This window comes from Lemur catta, chromosome 5, assembly GCF_020740605.2.
Source record: "Lemur catta isolate mLemCat1 chromosome 5, mLemCat1.pri, whole genome shotgun sequence".
Classification (NCBI taxonomy): domain Eukaryota; kingdom Metazoa; phylum Chordata; class Mammalia; order Primates; family Lemuridae; genus Lemur; species Lemur catta.
In genome coordinates, this window is record NC_059132.1 from 75,903,575 (window position 1) to 75,919,029 (window position 15,455).

Consider the following 15,455-nt stretch of genomic DNA (forward strand, 5'->3'; position numbering starts at 1 on the left):
CCTGAGCAACATAGCGAGACCCCATGTAGGCAAAAAATTAAAAAATTAACGAGATTGGTGGTGTCATGCCTATAGTCCCAGCTACTCGGGAGGCTGAGGCAGGAGGATCACTTGAGCCCAGGAGTGTGAGGCTGCAGTGAGTTGTAATTGTGCTACTACTCTCCAGCCTGGGTGACGGAGCAAAACCCTGTCTCAAAAGAAAAGAAGAGAAGAGAAGAGAAGAGAAGAGAAGAGAAAAGAAAAGAAAAAGAAACTCCTGCCTCCTGCTGAACAGAAGAATCACCTATGGCAGCCTCGATCGGAGAATTTTGTCCTTTCCTTTCCGGTTAGCCTCATGGTGTGAAGTCCACGAACTCTCAGTCTGTGTTTGATTTCGATAAGAGCCTGATAAAGTGAAGAGGTGGGGTTTAATTTTTTAGATTAAGCTAAAGGTGAACCATGGGACTTTAATACATCTCGTGCTTTATAAATCTCCCCACCTCTCCAAATCCCCAGAATTTGTATGTGTTATCTAGGCACACCTTGTTTAAAGCCACCATGCTGTTTGTGGCTCCTGGAGGTATTAAGTCAGAATGCAAAGGTTATTGAAAAGGATTTGACTCAAAGCAATGTGAATGTTTGAGCCTATTTCGTAAAAACACCAGGCAGTTTCTAAGTGAGGCCAAAGTCTCCTTGAGTGGTGCATGAGCCCCAGCAAGAGGGATGAGTTGCCCTGTGAGGGGGTCTCCTTAAGGAATGGAACCTAGGACTCTGCTGGTGAACTACTGACTCTCTCAGGGAGGGCGGAGGCATATGTCATTCACCCTCCAGAGCCCACCGCAGGCTTCACAAGTCCGGCCTCAGTGCTTTCTCAGGCTCCCACCTGACTGGGTGTCCTACAGTTTAACTGCAGCAAGAGATGCATAGGGCAAGGTATGGAGGAAGAGTCGCAGAGCTCTGGGCGCCACCCTCCCAGCACCTCCATGTGTTCAGCTATGCGGAAGCTCTCCAAGCTTGATTCTTTTGGGCGTTTAGGAAGACTCCATTACAGAGGTATGGTTGATTAAATCACTGGCCATTGGTGATTGAGTCAATCTCCAGCCCCTTTCACTCCCTGGAAGGGGTAGAGTGGGGAGGGCAGGGCTGAAAGTCCCAGCTGACTAATCACAAGGTGGGATTCCCTGGCACCAGCCCCCCTCCTGCTGCTATACCTGGAGCCCCCAGCCATCAGTCTCATCATTAGCATAGAAAAGGACACCTTGTCACTTTGTAGAGATTCCAAGGGCTTTAGGAACTGTGTGCCAACAAACAGGGACAAGATCAAAGATCAAATATATATTTATCATGAATCACAGTATCACACCATCCTAATGATTCCCACTTCAGGTCACTTACCTGTGTAACTTTGCACAAGTTACTTAACCTCCCTGTGCCCTGGTTCCCTTATCTGTAAAATGAGCCAAATACCAGGAAGGGCCAGCTGGGGGAGGCCTTTGGGGGCTGCCCCTGCCACGCTGGTGGGCCTGTGCCATGTGGGCAGTGGCCCATGTGGATGACAGAGGCAGCAGCTGGAGAGTACAGGGTTAAGAGCAAGAGCTTTGATTCAGACAAACCTGGGTTCATGCCTCCCTTTTGCTGTTTTACTAGTGTAATATTGAGCAAGTTTCCTAATCTCCCTTATGCCTCAATTTCCTCTGCTAAATAGTGCGGATGACAATCTAGGTCACTGGACCATTATGAGGCTTAAATGTGGTCATGAGTGAAAGTTCTTTATACAGTGCTCCGTGTACGGCAAATATTCAGTGAATATTAATTTTTTTGTTACGACTCCACCAGTACCCAATGACAGTCCTAAGTGCTGATCGAGTTTGCCCAGTGTCTCTCTGGTTTATCTGTGACTTCTGGAGAAAGGACATGGTGAGAGAGTGCAGTGTGGTAGAGAAAGCAGCAGGCGGGACAGCAGCAAGCTGAACTTCTGGTCTCCTCTGGCCTCTGGATGAATGTGTCCCTCCAGGCCAGGGTTTTCTGGTGAGTCCATGAGGCTCAAGCTTCAAAGTCCATGCGAGCTCCTACTCTGTGACCCTAGATCTGACAGAAATCCCCCTCCCAAGGACTTGTGAGCATAAGTTAAACACCCTTGAGCACCTATTGATCACACTTGTCCATGTTGAAGGGTCATCCAAGAATAATAGGTGGGTCTGGTGTGTGGTTTGAAAAATACGCTTTTTATTTTCAAACGAGGTATACATTCAAGTTGGTTACTTTATACAAGAAGAAAGTACCCATTTATTTAAAATTTGTGTTTACCTAAAATTTTCATAATAATTTTTATCAAAAGTATAATATTCCATAGATGTGTCAAGACCAGAACACAGTTCAAACAGAGCTGAGCTTGAGTCTCAGGTCTCCTGGTTTCTAGTGACTACTAGTGACCTTGAGCAAGTCACTTAACCTCCCCAGTTCCTGTTTTTCTCACCTGAAAATGGGAACTATAGTGCCTACCTTACTGAGCCATGTTGAGGATTGAAAGATAGAGCATGTAGTCGACCCCCCAATAGTGCTTGACGTGGGGTCATCCCTTTTCCCTCCCAGATGGGACACCCCATCCATTCTGATTGAAGTTTCTAGGTGATGCTCCAGGGGGTTCCAAGCAGAGAACACTGAAATGTTCAGAAGCATCAGCCTGCAAGGCAAGGTCTGGAGCTTGGGATCCCCCTGGGGCAGGGGTGGGCACTGAAAACCATCTCCTCACACAGGATGAAATGGGTCTATTTAGAAGGTCCAGCCTCAATTCCTTCTTGAAGTTTGGCAAGAGTGGAGTCGTTTCTTTGCCAGACCCATTTTGTGGAAAACCCTGGGAAAAACTGAGGCCCTGCAGCCAAGGATCTAATGCAATGGGATAAAGAAAAGTGGGGGACAGGCCCCTGAAGGTGTGCAAGGAACAGAGGGCATGGTGACCTTGGCATTCCTGAGCCCTCTACCTAAGTAGAATGATGGAACCTCAATTTGGTTTACATTCATAATGCTTTGCATTTCAAGGGTTTTGTCTACTTAAATTTTTAAACATGGCATATCCACACCACTTCCCACACTTAATTAGCAAGCTGTTTTGTGACTAAGGGATACTAAAGGGACCCACCAAAAAAGATGGAATGTGAATAATCAGAAAACTAGGCCGCCTGCCTTGGCTTACTCCTATAATCCCAGCACTCCAGAAGGCCAAGGCAAAAGGATCCTTTGAGGCCAGGAGTTCGAGACCAGCCTGAGAAACATAGCTCACCCTCTGTCTCCACAAAAAATTTAAAAATTAACTGAGTGTTATGGCACACACCTGTAGTCATAGCTACTCGGGAGGCTGAGGCGAGAGGATTACTTGAGCCCAGGAGTTCCAGCCTTGGTGATAGAGTGAGACTCTGTCTCTAGGAAGAAGGAGGAGGAGGAGAAGGAAGAAGAAGAAGAGGAGGAGGAGTAAAAGAAGGAGGAGAAGGAAACTAAACTGGAATCACACTCCCTGTGGAGCCCCTGGGAGCTGTTTAGATATGCATCGTCTCACCTCAAGCTCACCTGCTGGGAATATGATCCCTTATCACACCTCCAGGCCTGCTCAGCTTTTCAAGGGAGCATTTCCTGGTATGTAGGTCTTTAACTACCAGGTGTATTTGCCCACTCTTCGCCTGAGGCTTTCTAGCACCATGCTTAACAAGTTGGAACCCAGGGAACAGGGCACTTCACATTTTGCAACTCTTGTGCAAATAGAACTTCAGTGCAATTCCTCCAACTATTGACTCTAGAAACCACAAGGAGCCAGGGGGCCAATTTCTGACTTCACAAACATCAGACCTGCTTCTCCACACCAGTCTCTGGAACCAACTTGAAAAATGATAGCTATGCCTTAAGGAGTGTGTGGGAGGAAGACACTTCAATCCCCAGCTCCCTCAAAGCCTCGCTGTAAACCGGGTCGGGCAGTTTTCAGTGTGTGTTCTTGATGTGTTAGGGAGCTAAATATATCCTGATTGAGATCCCACCGGACACCTTCCAAGGACGGAGTTCTCAGGGGGTGCATTTTTCCCCTCTGACTTCTCCTGCTCTTCCCAGAAAGATAAAATATAGAGTTGAAACTGAACTTTGAAGCTGCAACCTGACCTCAGAACCATGTACCGTAGGACAGTTTCAAATATATAGAGTTTTTTAAGATATTCTTAGTTGCAACATTGGGTAATTTCATTTTAAATACAGAGGCTTCGAGCAAAATGTTGCTGAAGAGTCTCTGTATGCTGCAAAAGTTCTGTGAAATCTGCAAGGCCATCTCCTTCCGTGGGTCCCCAAGTGGGCAAAAATTGCATTTCCAGGAATGTCCAGTAGAGCCAAATACTTTTGATGTATCACCGACACTCAGGTTCCTCCACTGGGGACCAAAGGACAAGAACTAGGGCTCTCAAATTGTGTGATTCTTGATCTGTGCTCATCACTGGATGATTCTTTTTTTTCAAGAGTATTTTAAACAAGAAAACAGCAGCAATCAGGGATTTCTTAGAAATGTGGCCCCTTTAAATATACCTCTTCGAGGATAGCTATTGTGTTTTCTGGGTACTGTCTGTGCTCTGGGCACACTGAGGGCACAGCATAAATATTAATTAATGCTGGTCCATTACCAAAAGAAAATGGAAAAACCCCTGTAAGGCAGCAGTGATCTTAGAAGCTCCAGAAGCCGTGTTAGAAGTGTGAGAAGGAAAGATAGTGACAAGACCTAAAAAAAAAAAAAGCAGCTCTCTTCCCGCACTCAACACAGGCAATAAACCCAGGGGCGCCATTGTCTGAGCTGTCACTGAGGGGAGGGGCAGGGGCTGGGGCGGTGGCAGGCCGCCAGTCTTCCCCGTGGCTGTCCAGGGGTAGGCAGGGAACACAGGCCTTCCACGGGCCACGCCGACCAGGGTTCCACAGCAGCCATCTGCACACACACCTGGTGGTGTCTCAAGCTTCTGGGTGTGGCTTTTGAGGACAGGGTCCTTGGGGAGGGGGAGCTGCTGGCAGTGAGGGGACCTGAGGTCAGGCAGGACAGGGCTAGGTGGAAGAGGGGCATGGTGACAGCTGATCCCTCTCCTTTCCAGGAATTGGGTTTCCTGGGTCAGAGAAACATCTCAATACCCTCCAGATTTTTAAGGCTGGTTTGTGAACCTACTTCTTGAGAACAGAAACCACGTCCAGCTTGGGTCCAAACCCCCGGAAAGAGCTTTGGGAGCGAGGTGAGGGTAACATGGGAACAGCTCCCGGTTCTTTCTTTGGAAGTTGGTATTGCACATCTTTCTTTCCAAAAAGACGTAAATCTCCTTCCCCATTCCCTGTTCCCTTTCCTTTAGTCTTTGAAAAACCCAGAGTGAGTAGGGGGTGGAGGGGACAGGCAGGGGAAAGAAAAGAGGTGGCTGCGGACTGGAGATTAGGAAAACCATTTGGCTCCTTTCTCTTGCCAAGACTTGTCCCTTGCTGTGGGGGGTGTTTCTGTTTGGGGCCCTCCTTTCCCCCTCCCCTTCCTTTATTCTTTAATCAAAGCAGTCTGTTCTGGTGCTGCCTGTGGAACAACTCCAGTTCCTTCACAGGGTGCTCGTGCACGTAGCATCCGGGCACAGGCTTGCATCGGTCGTTTCCTCTATTAATTCGAAGGAGAACTTAGGTTTTGTTCCATTCGCCTCCTCCTACCAGGGCACGTACTTTCTCAGCCACTGGCTGGGCAGCTTTGTGCACGTGATCTCTCACCAGTGAGTCCCGCTACCAAACGTGAACTGTAAACGGAGAGACCAACACTGACTAAGTGATGACTGAGAGCCAGAAACTATTCTAAGTGCTTTAGGTATATGAGCCAGTTGACCTGCTGACCTAGGTATTATTTTTATTCTCCATTTTCAGATGAGGAAACTGAGGCCCAGATGGGCAAGAAAGTTGTCCCAGGCCACACAGCTGGCCAGGGGCAGGCTAGCATCCAGGCTCCAGAGCCTGCATTTTTAATACTCCCCAGGGTGCATTGTATTCTTTTGTATGAATGTATTAATACTAGAGTATATTTCTTCATTCTCCTATTTCTGGTCATTTAACTTGTTTTAAAATCTTTTCCTATCATAAATAATGCAGCGATGAATGTTTTTGTGATAATAGCTAATAGTCGTTCACATTTGTTGAATTGCTAATGGTATGATGGGCGTTGTTCCAAGTTCCTTATGCATCTTAACTAATTTAATTTTTGTAACAACCCTACTATTATTACCATTTAATAGAAGAGGAAACGGAGGCATGGAGCAGTTGGCTACATTTTTTGTTCCAGGTTGCACAATTAGGAAGTAGCAGAGCTGGCTCTCAGCCTCAGAGCTGGTGCTCCTGGCATGGTGTCTGGACACACATCTGTGACCACACCTCTGATAGTGCCTCAGGAAAAATTTTTAAAGTGGAACCACTAGAGCGTAAGATATAAACCTTTTTAAAGTTCTCAATACATATTTTGAAATTACTTTCCAGGTTGCGCATGGTGGTTCATGCCTATAATCCTAGCACTCTGGGAGGCCGAGGTGGGAGGATTGCTTAAGCTCAGGAGTTCAAGACCAGCCTGAGCAAGAGTGAGACCCCGTCTCTATAAAAGAAAAAAAAATTACTTTCCAGTAACACTGGCTGATTATGCTAATTTGTATTCCCATGAGCCCTGTGCAATTGATTAAGGAATCTAAAAGTTAGATAAGCCACTGGTCAGTGGAGGTGCCCCTCTAAGTCCCTAGACAATGTGTTCATAAAACCTAACCAGCACGGCCTCCAAGAACCTGCATGATGGAGAGGAGGGCTTGGATTTAAGAGATTAAGATGGTCAAACTCTGTTCTGTTCATTTTTTAAAATTAAGTAGCATTTGAAAGCAACTAGTGTGCTGAAGATAGTATTAAGTGTCTGTAAAATTACTGTTTATAACACTTAACACTTTTTTTTTTGAGACTGCATCTCACTCTGTCACCCAGGCTTGAGTGCAATGATGCCATCCAGCTCACTGCAGCCTCCAACTCCTGAGCTCAAGCAGTCCTCCTGCCTCAGCCTCCCAAAGTGCTGGGGTTACAGGCATGAGCCACTCTTCCCAGTCTGTTTGTAACTCTTGATCTAGGAACAAAAGAAATAATAAAGACAATTGTGGAACCAGGGAACCGTTCAACTTAAGGAAACTGTTGTCCAAAGCAGCCTCTCAATGCTGCATATCATTTTTATTTTTACGAATAACAACAACAACAACAACTAAGGTTTGTATTGACTTTTAACTGAATACATGACTCTTTCATGTTTCTTAGAGCAAGCCAGTGTTTCCTGCATTTTCCTGAAGATAAGAAATCCCTGGGAGTGTTGTTAAATCAATAACCATAAATAATCAGGTTTCCTCTATAGAAATTCTGATTCCATAGGTCTGAGTGGGAGCCCCTACATCTGTGTTTTGACAAGCATCCTAGGTGATTTTTATTTTCTGGGAATTTTGGTTAAATACGAGAATACACCATTGAATAGTTATAATAAATTCTCTTTTCAGTGTTAGGCTATTAAAATGTGAATGCTTGCCTTTAATTGGAATCAGGTCTAAAGAGAAAAATCTACAAAGATCAATTATTGCAACAAAAGTAAAATTATATACTAGCCTCACTTAGTCTTCTTCACCCACACTAGATACCTAAATGTACCTCTCTTATTATTCTAGAATGTCTATTTATACAGGCAGAGGCAACTGGCAAATCATGCTAACAAAAACAGACTTCCAGTGCCCTGCTAGAACCCCTGTCTAGCAGATTTTTCCCAAATCAAAATACTTGGCACATGTCTGGCTAAAGCACCACTTTCTCTAGTTTAGATCCTGAAACTGGTGAGATGGAGAACTGATTACTGATATCCTGGCATAGCTCTTCCCCCCCTCCACCTACCCAGAATCCCTACAGTGGGAGCCCTTGAGGTTCAAGGATGGCGAGTCTGTGGCACACTCCTTGGCATCACTATTTGGAGCTGAAAATGCATTTCTCCATGGAAACATTGATATTGATACGGTGCCATTTTGCTAGAGTCCAAGTATATTTTTTGGCATTTTCTGGGCTGAATTGGGCACTTACTACTATTAATAATATTGTTTCTATGAAAAAATATATGTAGCTCAGAACTACGTTAGAGAGGGGCATCTGGGGTGTTGGGAATGTCCTGTTTCTTGGTCTGGATGGTGTTTACCCTGTCGTGGTCCCTTTGTAACAATTCATTGAGCTGTTTCTTTAGGACTTGTGCACTTTTCTGTTTGTAAGTTATATTTATTACAAGTTTATTATTTTTTTAAATTCCTACATATTGAATATAGACTTTTGTTTTGTTTTTTTTTTTTTGAGACAGAGTCTCACTTTGTTGCCCGGGCTAGAGTGAGTGCCGTGGCATCAGCCTAGCTCACAGCAACCTCAGACTCCTGGGCTTAAGCGATCCTACTGCCTCAGCCTCCCGAGTAGCTGGGACTACAGGCATGAGCCACCATGCCCGGCTAATTTTTTTGTATATATATTTTTAGTTGGCCAGATAATTTCTTTCTATTTTTAGTAGAGACGGGGTCTCACTCTTGCTGAGGCTGGTCTCGAACTCCTGACCTCGAGCGATCCACCCGCCTCGGCCTCCCAGAGCTAGGATTACAGGCGTGAGCCACCGCGCCCGGCTGAATATAGACTTTTGGAAGTTAAAGACAGACATTGAAATCTATTATAAAGAGTAAGAAAATGACTCAATTGTCATATTTTTCACATGTTGTGTAAAAGGAGATTTCAAAAGAAACACTTCCATGGGTTTTTTTGTTTGTTTTTTCATCTGTAATTTGAGAATCGAACGGACGTTAAGTCACAATAGTCCTAAGAAATACAATTCTAAAAAGTCCTTTGCCTATTTGTAATGTTTTTTGTTGTTTTATTCAAGTAAGGTTTTGGTTTGAAACTGCAAAGGCCTGACATGTATTAAAAATAGGCAGATTTATGATGAGCAAGATTTTTGGCAAGGAATTGAGAACAAGATAAGACCCTAGAGGGAGCTGTTCTCTTTCTGTCTTGGTTTTCCAATATGTTCTTTCTTAATATTTGGTTTTGAAGGAGTATATGGTTCTGTGATGTGACTTGTAGCCTCTACTGAGTGGGCATCCGCAGAGACTCAGAACATCTTTCCATGGCTAATGGATTAGCCCAAGAAGATCAATATATCGTAATTTCAATAAAATGTTACAAGAAAGTATGCTCTTACTCTAATGGAAGCCAGGAGCAATTTCCTTGTCAATTTCCCAGTTGTTTTGAAATATGATTTTAGTGCTTATTTGCCTGTGCTGACTCTATATTCAATCCAAAATTAAATTGTTTGTTCCCATTCAGTTTCTTAGTTCCTGAACTCCAGTTGTAATTTTTATCAGTTTTCATTCCTTTCCTGCAGAGGACTTAAGGGATTGTACAATAAGACAGCAGCTTGTGCCTTTTATGACAAGAGAAAAGGAGGCAAGTTTCCCAATTCTTCCTTTAGTTTCTGCCCCAGAAAGGTCTCAGGATGAGTGTCCTAGTCCATTTGTGCTGCTATGATAAAATGCTGAGACTTGGTAATTTATAAATAATGGAAATTTATTTCTCGTAGTTCTGGAGGCTGGGAAGTTCAAGGTCCAGGCACCAGCAGGTTTGGTGTCTTGTGTGGGCTGCTCTCTGCTTCCAAGATGGCACCTTGAATGCTGTGTCCTCATGTGGTGGAAAGGATGTTGGAAGGAACGACGGAAGGGCAAAGGGCTAGCTAGTTCCCTTGAGCCCTTTAGTAAAGGCATTAATCCATAGGGACGGAGCCTCATGACCTAAACACCTACTAAAAGCCCCACCTATTAATACTATCACATTGGCAATTAAGTGTCAGCATATGAATTTTTGAGGGACACATTGAGACCATAGCAAGGAGATTCTGTGAGTTCTTTGGTTGAGTTGCTAATGCTCCTTTGTTTAGACTGACTTTCTTCCATTTCTGCCTCACATCTTACCATTACCACATTCAACACAACCAAAATTAAGCTTTGTTTTCCCTTTCAAAGTAGCTCTTTGTTCTTCTTTCTTTGCTAGTGTTTCTATTAAGTGACATAATTTTATCTTTTTAATTTGTAAAACAATTTGGGGTTTCTGCATACTGCATTATGGGAGTCCAGCCATAAAGAAGACATAGACTCCTCAAGGAGTATACAAGGTAATGAAGGAGGTGAATTGAATATACAGATAACCAGAGTACCTGGGAGGTTGGAAGTGCTGCCAGAGAAATACAAGGTGGGGTGGTCACAGTGACTCACGCCTGTAATCCTAGCACTCTGGGTAGGCCAACTTGGGAGGATCACTTGAGTTTAAGAGTTGAGACCAGCCTGAGCAAGAGCAAGACCCCCGTCTCTACTAAAAATAGAAAAAATTGGCTAGGCGTGGTGGTGCATACCTCTAGTCCTGGCTACTCAGCAGGCTGAGGCAGGAGGATCTCTTGAGCCCAGAAGTGTGAGGTTGCTGTGAGCTAGGCTGATGCCACCTCACTGTAGCCTGGGCAAAGAGAAATGTTAATACACCTTGACTTGTTAATTCCACTTAACAGGAATCTATTCTTAGAATATAGAAATGTGGACAAATATTTGTGTTTAGCAATTTCATTGAAGTTTTATTTGTAATAATTGGAAATTTGGAAACAATCTAAAAGTGAACACTATGGAAATTGATTGCATAAATGACATATCAATGAATGGAATATTCTTCAACTATTTAAACATGTGTTTTCAAATAATTTTACTGATATAAAATGTTTATGATGATATTTTTTAAAAGCAGGTTTCAAAATTATGTATACAGTAAAAATATGCACAAGAAAAAATAGAGATTATAAATGGTAATGCCATTTATTCAATTGTAAAAATTTATTAAGCAAACTCTATGTCTGGCAGTGTATTTATCTATAGGGAGCAGGTCTATAGATAATTTCTATTTTATTCTTATATTTTTCTGAGTTTTCAAAATTTTCTAGAGTATTTAATTGCTTTTCTTCTAAAACATACATTTTAATAAATTCTTTCCATTTTTTAGGGCCCAAGTCAAGTCCACCCCTTCCATAAAGTCTTTCCTGGAATTTAGAAAGTGATCTCTCACTTTTCTGTGCTCTTTCAGATGGATCTGATCATATTACATATGGCCTTGAATTCTAGCCACTCGTACATACGACTTTCTTCCCAACTGTTTAGGGAGCTACTGGAGAGCTAGGATTGTGGTGTAGAGGTCCTACATTTCTAGGCAAAAGCCTAGTTCTCCTTCACTACCTTTTTCATGAAGGCTTTCCTACTACTAAAAAAAAAAAAAAAAGAAAGGGGGTGATTTCTTCTTTCTTTGAATTCTCAAAACAGTTTTTATGTCTCTTTTATGGAGAGTAAGGCACCCTCCTTTGCTTTGGATTGTAGGTGACTGTACTTGTCTGGATCTCCCCATTCTGCTTTGGAATATAGGTAATCATGTTTGTTTGTGTTAACCCTAGCCCCATTAGTCATACGACTTCTTATTATACGAAACAAATGTTGGTCCTGTTTTTGCCCAGGGTGGTGTCTTGCATAAAGTGTGTGCTTAGTAAACAGTGGTTGAATTGATGACGAAATGAACACAGGCTCTTTCCAGCTATTTCAAACGGGTAGCTTTCAGTTAGTCCAGAATCCAAAGTCACAGATTGCTAGACACAATAAGAGGGGGTAAGTGGGATTAAAAGCAGCCTACACACGTCTGTAATCCTAGCACTCTGGGAGGCTGGGGTGGGCGGATTGTTTGGGCTCAGGAGTTTCAGACCAGCCTGAGCAAGAGTGAGACCTCATCTCTACTAAAAATAGGAAGAAATTATATGGACAGCTAAAATATATATAAAAAAATTATCCGGGCATGGTGGCACATGCCTGTAGTCCCAGCTACTTGGGAGGCTGAGGCAGAAGGATCACTTGAGCCCAGGGGTTTGAGGTTGCTGTGAGCTGGGCTGACACCACGGCAGTCTAGCTCGGGCACCAGAGGGAGACTCTGTCTCAAAAAAAAAAGCAGCCTACAAAGACTAAGCAGACCCAAGTACCTGCACAGTGCCAGTCATGATGCCTGATCCGCCAGAAAAGTCTCCCAGGAAATGAATTCACCTTGGGCTTATCATGCCCCAAATAATACTATTTGGCTCCTCTCTGGGTCCTGGGAACTTTATGAGGCCCTATCTTTCGCCATTTCGCAAATTCCTAAAAAGTAATCCCCAAAAGGATTATACCCTTCTGGTCATAAATTGAACACCATAGATTTGCCCTGACACCCAATTTCAGGCCTTCATCCTCCAAATGTGGCCATTGAGAGAAAAGGTTAAAATCAAGGACTGCATAAATATTATTTTAGAATAAAAAATTCAGTTAGAACACAAGGTTCAATTCCATTTAATATGCATTGACTGTGCTCCAGATTTTTGCAAAGCCTTGTCTTGAGCGCTGAGGATGATCCAAAGATTAAATAGGACATTAATCTCATTGATCCCTGATAGGATCCCACGTGAACATGGCAACAGCAGAAAGGGAGGAGCAGAGTGGGAGGAGTCTGGAGATGGGGAGGGCATCGCATGGGGACTGCCAGGGTTCTGGGCCAGAACAGGATAGAAGTGGGAAATAAATGGAAAGACCACTGGTAGCTATTGTTGGGGCTCAGAAAACACTACCCCCAAACCAAGGCCTCAAAAGCAAAAGTTTTTCTCTGACCTCCTGCCTGCCCATCACTCAATCCCATTCTCCCCCGAGGCTAGCCACAGAAACTAGAATCCCCCTTCCCCAAGGTGGCTCATAGAAACCAGAACTCCTTTCCCCAAAGACCAGCCATAAAGCCTAAAAATATTCTGTGTAAAAACTGGCCACAAAGAAATCATCTGACGTACCTTGTCATAAGACCCCGATTCTGGAGAGGGTCCTGCCCTAGCCCAGAAGGAAGCAATGCAGCTCAGAAAGGCAGAGAAGAATCTGGACAGACAGGCCTTGCTGGGTTTCCCCACTCAGTCTATTAGCATTAGATCATACCCGTTTTGTCTAGTCATAGTTCCACATGGCTGTTCACACTTTGTTGAACCTAAGCATAAAAGTAGACAATTTCCTCTGCATCTTTGCATCTTCATTCTCCTGTTAACCAATATGACTCATGTCAGTGATTTTCATCAGATTTTCAGGGGCCAAGGGCCATGGTGCCCACACTATGCTCATAATTGTGTTAGTGGTGGCCATTCATGCTTTGGGTGGGATTCAGGTAGAATGGGAAAAGCTTTAGGAAAAGATAAAATTCAATTAAAGTTCTAGGCAATATGGGATAGAAGATATGAGACAGGTTGTTATAGGAAAAAAATATAAAAGGACGGGATTTAACAGAACCCAGTGCATCTGTCAGTGTTCTTAGTTATTGACAACAGAAATTACTTAAGTTAGTTTAGCATAAAAGGAATTTATTAAAGAATATCGAGACACCATCAAGAAAGTGTCTTGATAAGAGAAAATATTTTCACATGAAATATTTGATAAGGGACTTGTACCAGAAGATGAGAATTTAATAATAAAAGACAAATTTAAAAAGACACTGTAAAAGTGGGCAAAGAATGTTGGTTACGCAACTGTGTTAATGTACTTAACACCTTTGAACTGTACATTTAAAATTGGCCAAAATGATACATCTTATGTTTTGTATATTTAACTACAATTTTAAAAATAAATTTGTAAAAATGGGCAAAGAATTTCGATAGCTATTTCTACAAAGAAGATACACAAACTGTCAATAAACACATGAAAAGTTATTTAACATCATTTGTCATTAGGAAAATGCAGAAAGCAAAACCACAATAAAATACCACTTCACACCCACCAAGAAATTGAAACCCTCATATATTGCTTCTGGTAGTGTAAAATGGCTAACTGCTTTGGAAAACAATCTGGCAGTTCCTCAAAATGTTAAACATAAAATTATTGGATGATCCAGTAATTCCACTCCCAGGGATTTCCCCAAGAGAAATGAAAATATATGTCCACTCAAAACTTGCCTACAAATGTTCGTAGCAGCATTATTCGTACTAGCCAAAAATTGGAAACAACCCAAAATATTCATCAAATGACAAACAGATAAACAAAATGTGGAATATTCATACAATGTAATATTATTTGGCAACAAAAAGTAATGAAGTACTGATACATGCTTGGATACATGATACATGGATAAACTTTGAAAAAATTTTGCTAAGTGGAAGAATCCAGACACAAAAAGCCACACTTACTATATGATTTCATTTATATAAAATGTCCAGAATAGGCAAATCCATAGAGACAGAAATAGATTCTTGGTTGTCAGGGGCCGGGGGGAGGGGAGAATGGGGAATGACTAGTGTGTACCAGGCTTCTTTTTGGAGGATGAAAATGTTCTGGAATTAGATAGTGGTAGTGGTTGGACAACCTTATGAATATACTAAAAACCACTGTACACTTTCAGTGGATAAATTTTATAGTATGTGAGCTATATCTTAATAAAACTGTTATTAAAAAATAATATTAAGTAGCTCAGAAAATCTCCAAGATACAGGGAATCAGGCTTGCAGACTACACAGTTGAGAACAACACTTAAATTATACTTCCAGATGATTCCAGTATGAGCTCTAGAACTGCTCCTCCGGGCGAGACACCATGGATACTCCGTACAGGATGTTAGTGGGGTGTCCTCTAGGACCCTGTGTCTCATAGCTCTCTACCAAGCTCTATTACCTCGCAGAATGTGGCTTCCCTAGAGTCGGTTTTCTTATGTTGTTTATCATCCAGACTGAGATCTAGGGCCTATTCCATCCATTTGCTAGAGCTTAGGTAACATTTCCAAGCCTTCCAAGGGAGGCTGAGAAACTGCAGGTTCTGGTATAGGAGGCTGAACTCAAATGTGGCAAATGTCCACTATACCCCATTCCCTCAATAGTTTGCCTAGACAATGGTTTTTTTTTTTTTTTTTTTTGAGACAGAGTCTCACTTTGTTGCCCGGGCTAGAGTGAGTGCCGTGGCATCAGCCTAGCTCACAGCAACCTCAGACTCCTGGGCTTAAGTGATCCTACTGCCTCAGCCTCCCGAGTAGCTGGGACTACAGGCATGAGCCACCATGCCCGGCTAATTTTTTTTGTATATATATTTTTAGTTGGCCAGATAATTTCTTTCTATTTTTAGTAGAGACAGGGTCTCACTCTTGCTCAGGCTGGTCTCGAACTCCTGACCTCGAGCGATCCACCCGCCTCGGCCTCCCAGAGCTAGGATTACAGGCGTGAGCCACCGCGCCCGGCCAACAATGGTTTTAAAGTCATAGAATGTTGGAGCTAAACAGGCCCTTTGAAGTCTGTCTACTAGTCTGTCCATTTGGCCCAATGACTCTCAGATTGCCAAAGGGTATGGGCAATTTCTAGT